This window comes from Diospyros lotus, chromosome 10, assembly GCF_014633365.1.
Source record: "Diospyros lotus cultivar Yz01 chromosome 10, ASM1463336v1, whole genome shotgun sequence".
In the NCBI taxonomy this organism is placed as follows: Eukaryota; Viridiplantae; Streptophyta; class Magnoliopsida; order Ericales; family Ebenaceae; genus Diospyros; species Diospyros lotus.
In genome coordinates, this window is record NC_068347.1 from 18,262,761 (window position 1) to 18,279,725 (window position 16,965).

Sequence of the window (16,965 nt, forward strand, 5' to 3'; positions counted from 1 at the left end):
GGAGCAAGCCTAATAATCAAATAAACAGACCAGCAGAAATCTTAGCCAAAAAAAAAAAAAAAAACAGACCAGCAGTAATGGAAGACTTCACTACATATCAGACTCCACATGGATACCCTTAACTCTAGAGACAGTGGACAACATTCTTTAGTAATGCACCTATCCTCCACATTTTTAAGGAATTCCATCCCGCTTCTTTGTTGAGACTAAGTTAATTACAAAACTCAACAGCTTTGGTACACTTGCTTTTGTATCCATCAACCTTAAATACAAAGAAAAATTTCTAAAGCATGTGCCAGAACTTGTCCAGCTAGTCTTTGCGCCAAATCCCAAAAAATTGATTTCCAATGCAAATAACTAAAGCATATATGTCGTCTTTCCACTGTTAGTGATTAAGATCTGTATGATATATACTTTTATGCTAACCCATTCAATTTCATAATCAATGCTAAAACAATTGACTTTCAGTATACTTTTACAAGCCTAATTTATCTGAAGTAGACCTTTCATCACAACTCCGTGAAAGAGTAAGAAACCTAGGTGCCAAGGGCGGAATTGCATTAATCATGTTCAAGTCTTGAGTTTCCACAGTCCCATAGGAGAAAATTTGCAAATCCACCCCTCTTGCCCCCAAGGACAGAGCGTGACAAATATTGTCCCGGTGGCCACAGAGCTATCGTATAAACATAATTATACAAATTCATATATATTAGCACAAGCTCAATCAAATTATAATGCATCAAGTAAAAATAAAAATGAAAATATATGCAATTCTTTATTTTTACAAAATTATTACACTTATTTTTTTTCCCTTAGTATTAGATATTGGGAGAGTTATCCTTACAAACATTATAAATAAATTCAAATTTTCGAGTGAAAAATCATGTATATGAAAACATCTTGAAAGGTAGGGAGGGAAACGAAAAATCTTGAAATTTAGGGGGTGTTATGGCCCCCTACCCCAATGAGGCTCTGCCTCTACCCCTTGAAACTTAGGCAAAAACAGGTTGTTGGAGGACAAGCCACACACCCACACGCATGACTAGTTCTCCTACATGTGAATATCACTTGTCAAGGAATCCCCGCATGTGGCAAATTTGGTGAACCTCTAGCTTACACTAGCAGGCTTGCCTCTTACAGATATATAAGAACATGCAATCAACTAGACAAGAAATAAGACCTAACACGATAAATAGACAAGAAATAGGGTTTTAATACAATTATATAATATAGGACACATGAGGCGCACACCTCATGCGCCCAGGCAACACTTCAATGGTGATGAGGCACACAAAGTTGTGTCTCTATGCGTCTTGCACTTAGATGCACCTTCTACAACTATGCATGTACCTTGTGCCACTTCCACGTCAAAATAATTTGGCTCATTTTCCAAGAATTCACAACCCATAAAAGGAGCTTCACCCTTTTTTTACAAAGGATATCAAAAAAGCTAGTACATGCCTATGTGAACCCTCAAACCGAGGATTCTCCCCCCCCCCCCGCTTCTCTCTCTCTCTCTTGATTTCTATGATTCTTTCCATTCTAAGCTTGATATCTCTCAAGACTATTTTGGTGTCGGTCATTACTTCCCTAAAAACTTTACTAACTCAAACCTAGTCAACATAAGTAGTCCTTTCACTCGCGACCCTGAAGGTTGAAAAAGTAAAATGAAACAAGCGCTCTAATATCAAATTAACTAGTAAGGGTTTGAAGCATGCACCAAACACTATGTCATGAACCTAGGGTTTAAAATGGAAATTGGAAGAACTTGAGGAAATTAGAACAGAAAAAGAGAGATAACAGACAAAATTGAGAGAGAAGAATAGGGAAATTAGAGAGGGAAATCAAAGGAGGCAAGAGAGATAGAACTAGGAAGGAGAGAGAGAAGAGAAGAAGAGAAGCTGAGCGAGGGAAGTCTAAATTCAAAATATCATTCCATCATGCAATTCTCTACCTACTATAGCCTATTTATAGGTTGTCCAACTAAAAGGTACAAGTAAAGCAGCAAAGTACAACACCTACCAAATACATGTAATCTATTATTACTAATACGTCATTGGAGTCGTGACAATTCCCCCCTTCTTGAGAGAGCTCTTATCCCCAAGAACTCATAGCTTCTGGCCCTGTTCTTCATCCAATCCCTATCTTCGTTATCTGATTTATCCTTCTTTCTTTCTTTCTCCTTCTAGGTCTCTTCCTCTTTACTTTTATGTTCCTTCTCTTTTCTTTTTTCCCTACAAGTGTAAAAAGCAGTCCTCAAAGATATCCATGATAAAGCTCTCTTCTCCAGATGATCTGTAAGTGCCAGTAATTTCCTGGACCTTCATACAGAAGTTATGCCTTTCCTCAGACCCCAACCTCTCTCTTTGGTCCAGCGTCATGTAGTCACATGTAGATTTAGACCCCCTATAATAATATTTTGGAATATAGAGGTCCAAATGTCCAATTCTTAAGACTTCGGTTTCCTTAGGGCCAATGTAAGATTGTTCAGGTCCAAATTGGCCGATCAGAACTTCTCTAATTGCAAGTGGACTATCACAAACTTGATCCAGCCCAGGATAGATATCACAGGCATACCTCTTATCAGCTACATGGAAGCTATCGTCTTTGCAATCCTCCTCTTCCAATGCTACTTCAACTTTCTGCAAATATAAAATGTGATCCTCACAGATATCATTGTCCAATCTCTCTTCCTCATTAGAGTCTTGAGTTACAACTGACTGGTCTACTTTCGATTGTTCCTCAAATTCCCGCATTGCTTGATTGGCACCTGTAGAAGAAGTTCCTTCAATTTGCTGGCCACTTATTGAACAACTTTTAGGTTGCAGCTCATACTTTCTGTAAATGGCTTCCAATGCCAATTCGTGTAGCCTAGCCTTCTCAGTCACTTGTTTTACTGTAGCAAGACACATCATTTTCACTATAAACCTCAGCTCATCATTTAGTCCTTAGAAGAAGTTCGATATAAAGTAAGACTCATCCAAGGTCAGATGGGAATTGAGCATCTTGTAATCCATTACAGAGCCTTCTTATTTTAGGTTATCAAACTCTTCGTTGCAACTCTTATCTCCAATCTAATTTAAGGAAGCAGAATATTCCTTAGAAAAGCATTCAGCCAGAATACTAATATGAAATTTCTGTGAAAATAGAATCAAAAAGTCATATAGCTTGTGATTGAGGTTAACGAGTTGATTACATCATTCATTGATTCTTTTTCTTATTGCAGCGCATTCTTCCTTGACTCTTTTTTTGAATGTGGCACATTCTTCTTTGATTTCTTTTCTTGTTGCAACACTTTCTGCTCGATAGCCACTTGCCTCCACCTGAATCAGTCTTAAGCCTATTTCCAAATTATCCAGCTAGGTTTCCAATCGTTTCATCCGAATTTCTTCTTCCATAACCACCATTTGCCTCATTCGTGTACTTTTTGCCATCTCCAATGCTACCACAAACTTCGACTGACCACCACAAAGATCACCTGAAGGTTACTTAACTCACAGCCGAGGACCAACTGGAAATTAATTGCCAAGAAGCATTGGGAATCAACAACTAAGTATCGTCAGAAATTAACAGTCGAGAAGCATCAAAAATCATCACTAAGAATCATAGGAAATCGTTGCTTGATCAATTCCGCAAAGAGTCGTCGAAACCCGCCCGGCCTAGCTTTGCGCAGTCTGGATTCCGCCTCTGTCCAATTGGAATTGAGAAACCAACAATCAGATCACTAGATCTGACAGGGGGTATTTTTTGGTACTTTTTTGAGAAACCAACGAAAATTGATGGGAGAGAGATTGAGAGAGAAAAAAAGATAGAATAGTAAGAGAAAGAGAAGATTAAAGAGAGGAATTCAGGGGGAAAAGATTCAAGTTAATCCATTCATGAATCCCCATCCTCAAGCCGTGGCTTATTATGTAGGTTCACAGCCACTTGCATGCACCCATGTGCAGTACAAACAAAAATATAATTGCCTCTATATAATGGACAAATATCCATAACAGAAAAGAAAATAGAAATTACAACGGCTACCCTTGGAATTTGACAAATAAAAGTTGTCACATTCTTGTCCCCCCCCCCCCCCCCCCTCCCCCCCAAATGAAACATTTCTTGTCCCCAAGAAATCATAACAATTGTGCCACTTGGGAAAACTACTTTAGGAGGTCTGGTAGATATTCCCATGCTATATGATCGGGATGTAGGTGAGTCCATTACACCAAGACTTGAGTCAAAGGCAAGGAGTCTCAGTAGATCATTGTCACCTATGATGGCTAACAAGGGAGATTCTTCTTGAGATGGAAGAATTCTAGGGAAGATAGGAAGAATATTCAGGACAGAAAGGGACAAAAGACAGAGGGAGGGATTAAATAATAGAAGGGAGAGAAAGGAATCAAATTTTGTATATTCAATCATGAGGAGTCATTCTCATGAGTCATCATTCCCAACTATGGCCATATACATATATAGTGTCAGATCTCCGATCTAACAATTGAGAATTCTCAATTGCTAAGAGGAATTGAGAAAAGGGGAATTGGGAAATTAGGGGGAAAAAACGAGAGGAAAGAGGGAGAGAGAATTTTCAGAAATGAGAGGGAAACTAATTTCCAATTTCATTCAACATGTGGAACTTGGCATAGATTAATGGTATTTATACTGATCTATAGCCTAATTTGGGCACCAAAAGCGATTAACCCACTTGGCCTTTCAACTTGTCATAGGCATGCTGGAACATTCCTCCAACTATGCCAAAAACGTGGCTTATTTAAGAAGGCCCAGCAGCCTATTACATAATGGCTAACACCCTGCTAATGTAAGAATCCCTCCCCTCAAGGCATTTCTTGTCCTCAAGAAATGTGTAGCAAGCTGGCTGAGTTGGGAAATTGCTAGAGAAGATCTGGCAAATACTCCCATGTATTGTTGTCCTCATGGAGTGAGGACCACTTGACTAGAACCTGGGTGAGAGGAACTCCAAGTCTGTGGATCACCCTCTTGTCTAGGATAGCGGTAGGGACTACCTCCATCTCTACTCTTTCCATAGGTGGAAGTGTGGGGGTGGATCTCTATGCTCTAATGGCTTTCTTGAGAAGTGAAACATGGAACACAAGATGAATTTGTGTCTCTTATGGCAATTGTAACCTGTAGGCCATTGCACCTATCTTTTCCAATATAGTGAATGGTCCATAGTATTTAGGGCTCAATTTGGATATGGGTTGGTGGCTTAGAGACTTGAAATGCTGTACTTCAAATAGACATCCTCCCCGACTGAGAATTTTCTCACTTCTTTTCCTATCAGCCAATTGTTTAATCCTATTTTGTGCTCTAGCCAACTTCGACTTAACCAACCTGATTGTATCTTGTCTTTGTTGTAAGTATGCTCCTATTGCAACCACTGTAGATTGTCCCCCAATGGCCAGTAACAACCTTGGCTTATAGCCATAGAGAGCCTCAAAGGGAGTCATTTTGATCGAGTTGCGGAAGCTCAAATTATACCACCACTAAGCAACTACCAGCCACTTATGCCACCCCTTGGTTGTAAAAAACTGAAGCATCTCAAGTAGGATTCCAAACACTGATTTACCCTTTTTGATTGGCCATCAGTCTCAAGGTGATATGCAACGAACATATGTAGCTTAGTGCCTAGGAATTTCATCAATTCTCTCCAAAATAGGTTGGTGAATATTTTGTCCTTGTCAAAGACTATAGACTGAGGTATTCCAAGTATCTTCACTACATTATCCATGAATGTTCTAGCCACTTCTTGTGCTATGAATGGGTGGGATATGCCAAAGAAATTACTGAACTTAGAGAACCGATCAACCACTACCATTATGTAATCCTTCCCTTCCGACCTTGGGGTCCCTTCTATAAAATCCATGGTTATGTTGGTCTATGCTTGGTCTGGAATGGCTAAGGGTTGTAGTAAACCCGGATAAGCCACTGTTTCATGCTTGCATCTCCTACATACATCACACCTCAACACATAGCCCCACACATTTTTTTAACCATGGCTAAAAGAATACCTATTGCACCTTACGATTAGTATTTTGAATCCCCGAGTGACCTCTTATAGGAGACTCATGTAGTGTTTGTAGTATCCTACTCTTCAACTCCTCATTTTTTCCAATCACCAGCCTACCCTTATACCATATTACTCCATCGTTATTGAATAATCCAGCCTGTTATTGGCATTTAAGCTCAACTGTTCCAACAACCCTTTGGTCCACTCCCCTTGTTGATAATTGTCTGTAACCTCTTGGAGCCAATCCAGTACTACTGCTAAAATGGTTGCATTCATTCCTTCCTCTTGGCAGTGAGACAAAGTGTTTGCTGCTATATTTTCTTTTCCCTGCCAGAATTGGATCGCATAATCAAATCCCATGAGTTTAGTCATACCCTTCTTCTGCAATTGGGTAATTAGCCTTTGCTGCAATAAGAACTTCAAACTTTCATGATCCGTTTTGATAACAAAAGTTCCTCTTTCTAGGTAGTGTCGCCACTTCTCCACTACCATAAGAACTGCCATCAATTCCTTCTCATAGATACTGAGTCCTTGGTGTCTAAGGGCTAGGGACTAGCTAAGGAAGGCTAGGGACCTACCATCCTGTGAAAAGACTACCCCTATACCATGGTTGCTAGCATCGGTTTCTAGCACAAATGGTTTGTTGAAATCAGCCAAACCTAGCACTGGTACTTCACTTTGTACCTTCTTCAACTATCAAAAGCCTCCACAACTTTAAGGTTCCACTTAAAGCCATCTTTCTTCAACAATTCAGTTAATGGTCTGCTGATCATCTCATAATTCTTTACAAATCTCCAGTAATAGCTGGTGAGCCCTAGGAACCTTTTTAATGCCCTGATGTTGGTGGGTTTAAGACATACCACCACAGTCTCAATTTTCTTGGGATCCGTGCCCACTCCAGCCCCTAAAATTATATGCCCTAGATATTCCACATGCTTTTGTGCAAAAGCACACTTTGATCGCTTGATACACAATCGATTGAATCTCAAGATCTCAAATATAGCCCTAAGGTGATCTAGGTGCTAATCAAAGGAAGAACTATAGACTAGGATATCATCAAAGAAGACCAACACAAACTTTCTGAGGTAAGGCTAAAAAAATTTGGTTTATGAGAGCTTGAAATGTGGCTAGGGCATTGGTTAGGCCAAAAGGCATACTGTGAATTCAAAATAGTCGTGGTGTGTCTTGAAGGTTGTTTTGGGTATGTTATTTGGATCCATCCTAATTTGATGATATCCTGACCTTAGGTCCAGTTTAAAGAATATAGAGGCATTTTTAAACTCATCCAATAGGTCCTCAATAATTGGGTTAGGAAATTTATCATTAATGGTAATAGCATTGAATTGTCTATAATCAATACAAAAATACCATGTGCCATCTTTTTTCTTAACCAATAGGATGGGTGAAACAAATGGACTGTGGCTCGGTTTGATGCCAGATTGGTTCAACATTTCTTTCACAAGTTTTTCAATCTCGGATTTGAGTTTAGGTGGGTATCTATAGGACCTAAGTTTACTAGTTCAACATTAGGTTGAAGGGTATTATGTGGTCCAAAAATCTTTTAGGGGGCAGTGACTTGGGTTCTACAAAAGATCTTGATATTCAACCAATAATGCATCAAGTAGGGCCAATTCGTGTACCTGCCAAGTGGTTGTAGGTGATTGGCTTCCCTGTTTAAGACCTCATTCATCCCTTACCTCCAGCTGCTCGATAGCTTCAATTGAGAATAGTTGTGCTACTTGGGACACCTTCTTTCTGAATAGCTGTTGCAATTTCTTCCCCTTGCTCAGCTTGCATGATCCTACTTCCATGTTTCCTTGCAACACCACTCTCCTTCCATCTTTCTCTAGGGTTACCTCCATTTTGCTAAAGTTAAAACTGACCCCTCATCCAATCAACCCCAAGTACAATATGGCATGGCCCCAACTTAAGTAATCTCAAATCAGCTTGGTAATCTTCCCCTTGCATTTCCCAGCAAAATCCTATACATGCAGATTTGTGTCATGAACCTAGGGTTCATAACGGGCTGAAATTGGCAATCAGGAAGATGTGATTGAATTAAGGTCAAGAGCAGAATGTATTAGAGGGAAAATTGAAGAAGAATGGGGAGAAATTAGAGAGAAATGAGGGAGAGCAATGGAGAGAAACAAGAGGGAGAAGGGAGCGAATTGTAGAGAGAATTAGAATTTCATTTTATCAAATCAGGCATACCATCTTCTCTTACAATGGGGCCTTTATATAGGCAAAGTAGCTAGTTAACTAATTTCTAACAACCTCCTAACAGCACCCATGTGCTTCTAACAACTTGTAAAAATATCCTAACTACCCATTACAATCCTATTACAATAATACCCTTCTATTATTCCTTGGGTCATGACAATTCCCCCTCCTTGAAAAAGTTCTTGTCCCCAAGAACTTACAGCAAGTAGCCATTGCTTCATCCAATTCTCGTTTTCTCTATTTGATTTATCTTTCTTTCTTTCTTTCTCCTTCTAGGCCTCTTCTTCTTCCTCATTCTTAAGTGTGCAAGATCAATCCCAAGCGTAATTTGGCCTAGAACTTCAATGGGAGCAACCTGATAGCGTTCAAATCCAATACACCCACCTTCTACAATAGCTGCCCGATCAAACTTGATCTCCAATCTATAGACATGATCAGCAAATTCCGGACAGACATACTTAGTAGCTGAAACTTGGAGTCCAACGTAAAGACTATTCGTGTCCGTGACCTCCATTAGTAGTTCTTTACCATCCAATACAAATAAGAATGGTAGACCTTTATCCTTAGTTGTAATTATTGTCTTCCCTTTCAACCCACAGCCATGCTTCGTTGCATAAATATCAACAACATCCTCAAAACACAGCAATGGAGGATTGCAAACTTGCCTTTGATACTCAAACCAAGGCTGTTTGTGACCATTAGCATTAGGAGCTACTGCAATCTCAATTCCAACCAACGATTTCTCAATGATTGACACCTGGCCAAGTATCTCAGCACTAGTAAGAGTGCTTGAGAGGCTGTCAATTGATTGAGTGCCTTCCTCCAATTCCTTTTCCTCACTCTTTACTTCCATGTACTCCTCAGCCTTCTCCATAGCCAAGACCAAGGGAGTAGTATGTTTAGACCCTTTCATATCTTCAGTAGGGGCCTCCTCTAATGGAAATTCTTTTACTTGTTGGTAGCTGGAGTACACCAAGGATTTACTTTCAACAAGGTTGTCCTCATTCGGTTGCTCCACTTTAAGGAATTCCTCCTTGTTAAAACTCCCGCAATAATCATTGAAGTATTCAATAGGAAAGTTGTAATGATACTTCTTGATTTGTATCATTACAAACTCTTGTAACTTCTCGCGGAACATACGGCCAAATTCCTCGCACTGTTCATGAATCCCACTGCTTGTTCCTTTATCCCTTCGATTAGAATCATTCTCAAACTTCTTTCCCCATGTTTGATTCTTCCGGCTACACTGCTGCTTATCCTTGTTGCTGTCAACTGAAAATGCAGCCTTCTTTGGCTGCCATTGAAGCTCCATTCCAGCTGAAAATGAAGCATTCATCTGCTGCAATTGAGGCTCCAATGGTCTCCTACATGCACTGCTTCCCAAGGCTTCACGAGCAGGACATTCCATTGAAAATGCAGCATCCTTCGACTGCAATTGAGGCTGCTCTCTTGCATAAAAATTAACCGCTGAAAATGCAGCATCATTCGGCTGCAATTGAGACCCCACTTCAACTGAAAATGAAGAATTTTCTTGCTGCAATTGAGGTTCCAATTGTCTCGTGCATGCACTACTTCCCATGGCCGATTTCTCACGAACAAGACACTGCGAAGACCAAGGAATAAGAGTTCTCGTGCATGCACTACTTCCCATGGCCAATTTCTCACGAACAAGACACTGCGAAGACCAAGGAATAAGAGTTCTATACATACTGAATCCCACACTTCCCTGAGCTAATTGACCATACAGTAGAATCACCTTAATGTAATTCAGTAGCCTAAAAGCACCCGCTCCTCTTCATCTTACCAATTCAAACAAGTTAACCAGATTTCAAAATTGAATTTTAGAGTTGCTCACTGTAGTGGTCCATTGTACCGCTTCTAACTTAGCAATTAGCTGCTTGAACTCGATTGCTGTGCTGATTGGTCAACCACAAAATTTACCAGATCTGTTTTTCCTTTCCACAAATTCGAACCGAGAACCGCCAAGAAGTTACAGCCTATGAACAATCAGAAAATTATCCATCAAGGAGCGTCGGAATCCACCCGAGAGCTGCCTCCCGATCTACGCAGCAGCCAACACAGCCCTCCTAGATCTGAATTTCAGCACCTCAGATCTAGATCCTCTTCCTGGATCCCCAGAATTTAGTGACAGTAAGAGGAATCGGAAGCTGGACAGTGGCTGAGATTCGTTGCTAAGGAGAAACAACCAAGATCGCCTAGGTTTGCTTGCCTCAATCACACACAGCGACTTGGATCCAACTACTAGGACAACTGTAATTTACACAAGCTGCTGGAATTGAAGGCTAAGGATGGTAACGGAATTGGCCGAGGGTCACTTACCTACAGCGCCTTCCAAGTTCGAGCTGAGGGTGCTCACTTGCTTGGAGATTAACACCTCCCAACGCCTAATCACCTTCCAGATGTCCAGAGTCGCTGGAACACCGCCCAGCCAAGTCGCCTTCAAGTCTTCTCAACTGGACCTAATCACTGAGAGGAATTTTCCTACCTTCAGCTCGAATTGAAACCCCAGCCATGCAGCTACCGCCCAATCACCGACCAACACCAGCGTCTCTGCTGTCGCTGGCCAAAATCGGTTTTGCTCACGATTGTTACGGATTCAACAATCTTCTCCGGCCGACTCCTTCTCACCAAATCACCGACCAATTCAGAATCGCCCAGCAGAATCCGCACTCACTGTCAAATTTGTTTTCCGTTCCGAGCTGATTCAATCGTGATTGCTAGGATCCTGATCACTTGAATCTGTCTCTAAATTCCGCCGCTAGGATAGTCGGAATTTGCACTAGCCACAGAGATTGGAGGCCAAGGATGTTCAATGGAATTGGCAGAAATTGCTTAGCCTTTCAATTGTCGAACGAGGCTTACCGTATCTCTTATCTCATAGCTGAACTTGCTGCACCAATTCCCTCCTCATACGTCAGAATCAAATTCCGAGATTCAACCGATCTTCTCCTTCAAAATCGCCTACACACACCGCTTGATAGCTTCTGCAGAATCAGCAGTTGGAGTCGCGGCTAGGAGATCGCCTCTACCACCGTCTCGTCTCCAAGGGATTGGCTCCGATCGCACCACCTTTTGTGGATCAACACTCTCATTTCGCTGAATTGCCTCACTTGCAGCTCCCAAGCCACCCGAATTCCGACACTCGGACCGCTTCTATAAACTGCCTACCTCCGTCGTGATCTACCAGCTCTGCTTCGACTCTAGCTGGATTACCTCCAAATCGGATTGGACACTATCGAATTTCCGAACTCACGGCCAAGGACGAATGCTCTGATACCATTTGTCATGAACCTAGGGTTCATAACGGGCGGCTGAAATCGGCAATCGGGGGAAGATGCGATTGAATTAAGGTCAAGAGCAAAATGTATTAGAGGGAAAATTGAAGAAGAATGGGGGAGAAATTAGAGAGAAATGAGAGAGAGAGAAACAAGAGGGAGAAGGGAGAGAATTGTAGAGAGAATTAGAATTTCATTTTATCAAATCAGGCATACCATCTCCTCTTACAATGGGGCCTTTATACAGGCATAGTAGCTAGGTAACTAATTTCTAACAACCTCCTAACAGCACCCATGTACTTCTAACAAATTGTAAAAATATTCCTAACAACTTGGGTCATGACAATTTGTTGATCACTTTACTCCCATTAGCTATTGTCATGGATAGGGGTTAAGTGTTGACCAGTGGCCACTTCATCCTTTTGATTATTCCTTCATTGATAAAACTGTGGGTACTCCCACTATCTATTAAAACCATGAGTGTGTTGTCTTGCACCTTCCCCTCCACTTTAATAATCTTGTTGCTGGCCATCCCTTTGATTACATGTAAAGAGAATGCTCCCTTACCTTCTTCTTCCTCCTCTTCAATCATTGCCATCTCATCCTCTTCCTCCCCTTCTAGTAGAAGCAATTACTTCTTGCACTGGCGCCATGGGGAGTACTTGTCCCCACATTTGAAACATAATCCAACAACCTTCCTTTGCTCAATGAGTTTGTTCCTCTGCTGTAAATTTGGATTAGGGGGTGTAGTTGCCACATACCTCACCCCTATCCCTCCCCTGAAATTCTCCTTGCTCTGCATTCTTCCTCGGATAGTACCATTCCCGAATTAATTCCTCTGCTCAGACCTTTCTGCTTCTTTATTAAGGGGGTGTTTGTTAACTAAGATAAGAGGGAGAAAAAGTCAGATATGGGAAGCATTTTCGGATGTTTGGTCTTTCCAAATGTTTGTTAAGCTTATCTGGCCATTTCCGGAAAAGGCCTCACGTGACCTCTTATCTCTCCCTTTCAAGATAAATTTATCCGAACTCCCCCATCGGATAAATTTATCTGGCTCTTTCAAGATAAGCCTCAATTACTTATCTACCCCTTGTAAGATAGTTAATGCCATTTAATGCATTTTAAAGATTTAAATTTATTAAAAAAGCTTATTTATTTATCTCTTATAATTAATATTATTTAATATATTTTTAAATTATTTATATATTTTGACAATTTTTAAAATTTAAATGACATTATTCATTTCATTAATTTTTAAAATTTAAATTTCTCTCTCTATATATATATTTTATTAACTAATATAATTCATTTAATCAATTTTTAAATTATTTTATTTAATTTTATATTTTATTATCTATTATGAAATATGTTTTGGCTATTTTTAATTATGTAGGTGTAATTATTGTAATCCTAACAATTATTATTTATACTTTTCAACTCTTTTTAAATTTATTTTTGAACTTGAATTTAGAAAAATAAATATTATTTTTAATTTTAATCTTAATTTTTTTGACAATTCATATTAATCATAAAATACTATTTTAATATAATTTGAAATAGGGATATTTGGTAAAAAAAACCCTTATCTTGGTACTTATCATATGTATTAACAAACACGTGGAAAGAAAAAATAAGTTACCAATGGATTCTAAAAAATTTAACAAACAGTCTGATAGAAATCTTGGAATGCTTCCCGGCCTTATCTTGATCATTCCATATCTTGGTCCGGAAAGTATCCCAATCTTATCTTAATATCACCTTATCTTGCTCATTTTAACAACGCCCCCTAAGGCTTCTACTATCAACTCTATAATAATGCATCTCCTGCCACCTCTTACACAAATCTAGGCTCATCATTTTCACCATGGATCTAAGGTCATCACTCAGTCCACCGATGAAACTCGATACAAAATACTCTTCAGTCTTGTAGGGGTTTGTATTGAGCATGAGTGACTTTAACTCTTTCAAACTTGAGCTAATACTCGTGCACATATCCATTCTGCCTTAATTTATTGAACTCCTAACAATATCCATCGTTCTACGTTCACCGAATCTTTCACACCAAATCCCCTAGCAAACTCCTCCCAACTATAGTTATCTCTCACTCTTACCCATCCTTGAAACCAAATGTCTCCTATATCGTTTAGGTATGTTGTTGCCAGAGTGACTCTCTAGTCATCAGTCACCTGATAAATATTGAACAGCTTCTCGCATCTCTTAATCTACCACTGGGTTTCATTTCATCAAACACGAGCAATTCTAATTTTGGCACCGAAAAATTAGAATGACCATAATTCGTCGAGGCTTCTGGCCTCCTTTCCACTACATTCTCACCCATCACTATGGATCAACCCCCAACTCAAAAATCTAGCCACTCTTTGACTAGTGCCAATACCTGGAAGTATTGGATCCACTCTCTCACAAAGGGAAAGTCAGGGGGATAGCTTACCTGTGCCTAACTTGAGAATATCAAATGAATTGTTGCATTTGATCACAAACCATGTTGTTGTTGCTCTTGCATCTCCTCCGGATTTGGTTGCGCATATCTCCTCGCAACCGATCTGAAACATCCTCCAGCTTTTGTCAACTGCGACTCCTACCCTTTCCTCCATAGTTCACCGATTTGACTCTATCACCTCTATCACCGTAGCAGTCACCTACTGCAACTGCATCTCCATTTGCTTCATTCGTGTGCCATCAGCCATCGCAATTGGATCACTGGAAACCATCAGCTCGAATTATGCTCTGATACCAATTTGGTCAAATCTCCGATTTGACGATTGAGAATTCTCAATTGCTAAGAGGAATTGAGAAGAGGGGAATTAGGAAATTAGGAGGGAAAGACGAGGGGAAAGAGGGGGAGAGAAAATTCAGAAATGAGAGGGAAATTGATTTCCCATTTCATTCAACATGTGAAACTTGGTGTAGATAAGTGGTATTTATATGATCTATAGCCTAATTTGGGCGCCAAAAGTGATTAGCCCACTTGTCCACTTGGCCTTACAACTTGCTGTAGGCATGCTGGAACATTCCTCCAACTATGCCAAAAACATGGCTTATTTAACAAGGCCCAACAGCCTATTACATAAAGGCTAACGGCTTGCTAACGTAACATATAGCCACCAGCTGCCATAACTAATCGGGAATGTACACCCGGTACAACAAAGCTCCAACTAACTAGGTATAATCAACTTACCACTATGGCTATAATTACTATTTGCCCTTAGGAATGTGACAAAATTTCCCCCCTTAAAACTTTCTTGTCCCCAAGAAATTACAAAAGTTGGGCAACCCTTGGAAATTGTTTGAGGAGGTCGAGCACAGGTACTCCCACGTGGTATGATCGAGGTGCAAGTAAGTCCACTACACTAGCACTTGTGTCAAGGGAATAGTATCCCGGTAGGTCACCCTCTTATCCAGTAGTGCTAGAGGTTATGTTGCCTCGACTATGTCCTCTTCGGTAGGGGGAATCTCCAAGCTAACGGAATCTAAAGGTCCTACTAACTTCTTCAAGAGAGATACGTGGAAGACTGAATGAATCTTCACTCCTTTCGAAAGCTGTAACCTGTAAGCCCTCTCCCTACTCTTTGGCCACCACTGTAAACGATCCATCGTACTTGGGGCTTAATTTAGAGGTGGGGTGGCGGTGAGAGAATCGTTGCTATTGAAATCTTTTAACTTTCAGATATACCCAGTACCCTACTTCAAACGACCTTTCACTCCTATTCCGATCAACCACCTATTTAATTTGGTTTTGCACCAGCTTATGTCACGAACCTAGGGTTCGTGATGGGTTAGAAGAGGAATTGGGGAAGAACAAAGAAGAAATGAAGGGGGAGATTAAAGAGAATTAGGGAGAAAGTTAAGAGAAATGAGGGAGAGCAAAATGGAGAGAAACAAGAGAGAGAATCAGATTTTCTATTATCAATTTCAACATACCCTCTCTTCTTACAATGGGCCTTTTTATAGGGCTTAGCTAGCTCCCTAACTAATTTCTAACAGCACCCATGTGCTCCTAACAAACACCCAAATATCTCCTAACAAACTAATATAGCTAATTACATTATTGCCCTTCTAATTACCCTTAGTACATGACAGCTTAGTTCTCTTTTGATAATTTGCAGAGCTTTTTTCCTTTGTCTTAAATATTGATCCATTGCCATTTTAGCACTTGAGTATTTCCTGACAACAGGTACTAAGGGCAGTTTATACCCAAATAGGGCTTCAAAGGAGTTCTCTTCAAGGAGCTGTGGTAATTGGAGCTACACCACCATTGAGCCAATGACAACCACTTGTTTCAACTCCTTTACTTAGAAAAACAAACACACCTTAGATAGGTTTCCAAACATAGGTTCACCCGCTCCATCTGTCCATCTATCTCAAGATGGTAGGCCGTAGGACATGTGCAACCCAACTTCTAAACTCTTAAAGAGTTCCTTCTAGAAAGTACTGATAAATATCTTGTCTCGATCTAACACAATGGATAGAGGTAATCCATGTAGATTCACCACCAAGTTTAGAAGGAGATTTGCAACTTCTGAGGCTATGAAGAGGTGGGATAGACTTAGGAAGTGCCTGAATTTCGTTAACCTGTCCACTACTACTAATATGACACTCCTTCCTTCTGACTTAGGCAATTCGTCCACAAAGTCCATCGAAATGTGTTCCCATGCTTGTTCAAGAATGTTAAGTGGCTGTAGCAAACCCTAGGTAAGATACCTGCTCATGCTTGCAGCATTGACAGGCCACACACCCCAGCACATACGCGAGAACCAGTAACATTTTTACTCGAGAGGGCCCGACACATCACCATGAATCAAAGAAAAAGGATAAGATGTTGTGTAAATTTGGCTAGGATAACTATTTCGAATATTTTTTGAATATTGGCAAATTTCACATTGAAACAAATGTGGATCTTTATTATTAAAATGAAAATTGGGGTGTCCTAACTTGTAGTGCCATAACATAATTGCACTATTATTATTAGAATGAAAATTAGAGTGACAAACAGAACATTCTGAGGAGAAGCAACTACTAGGATAAACTTGTTCACTCTGGAGGTCATCTTTTTTAGGAGATAAGAGTCCTAAACATGCCTCAACACTACCAATCGTCTTCCCCCAAGTCAATCTTGAAATTCAACAGATTATTTGAGAACTTGGCCACACAATTATGATCAATAGTGAGTTCACTTAATTGACAATAGATTACAATCTAAATTAGGAACCAAGAGAACAAATTTCAAGGTAAGATCTTTGGATAGAGCTATAGAACCTGTCCCTACTATTCTTGACAAGGAACCATCTGCAATCTTTACAATCCAATTTTCATCACAAATTTTAAAGCTTGTCAATAGCTTGATATTTCCAGTCATGTGGTCAGATACCCTTGAGTCAATAATCCACATAGTTAATAATCCATGTTTAGCATTGAAAA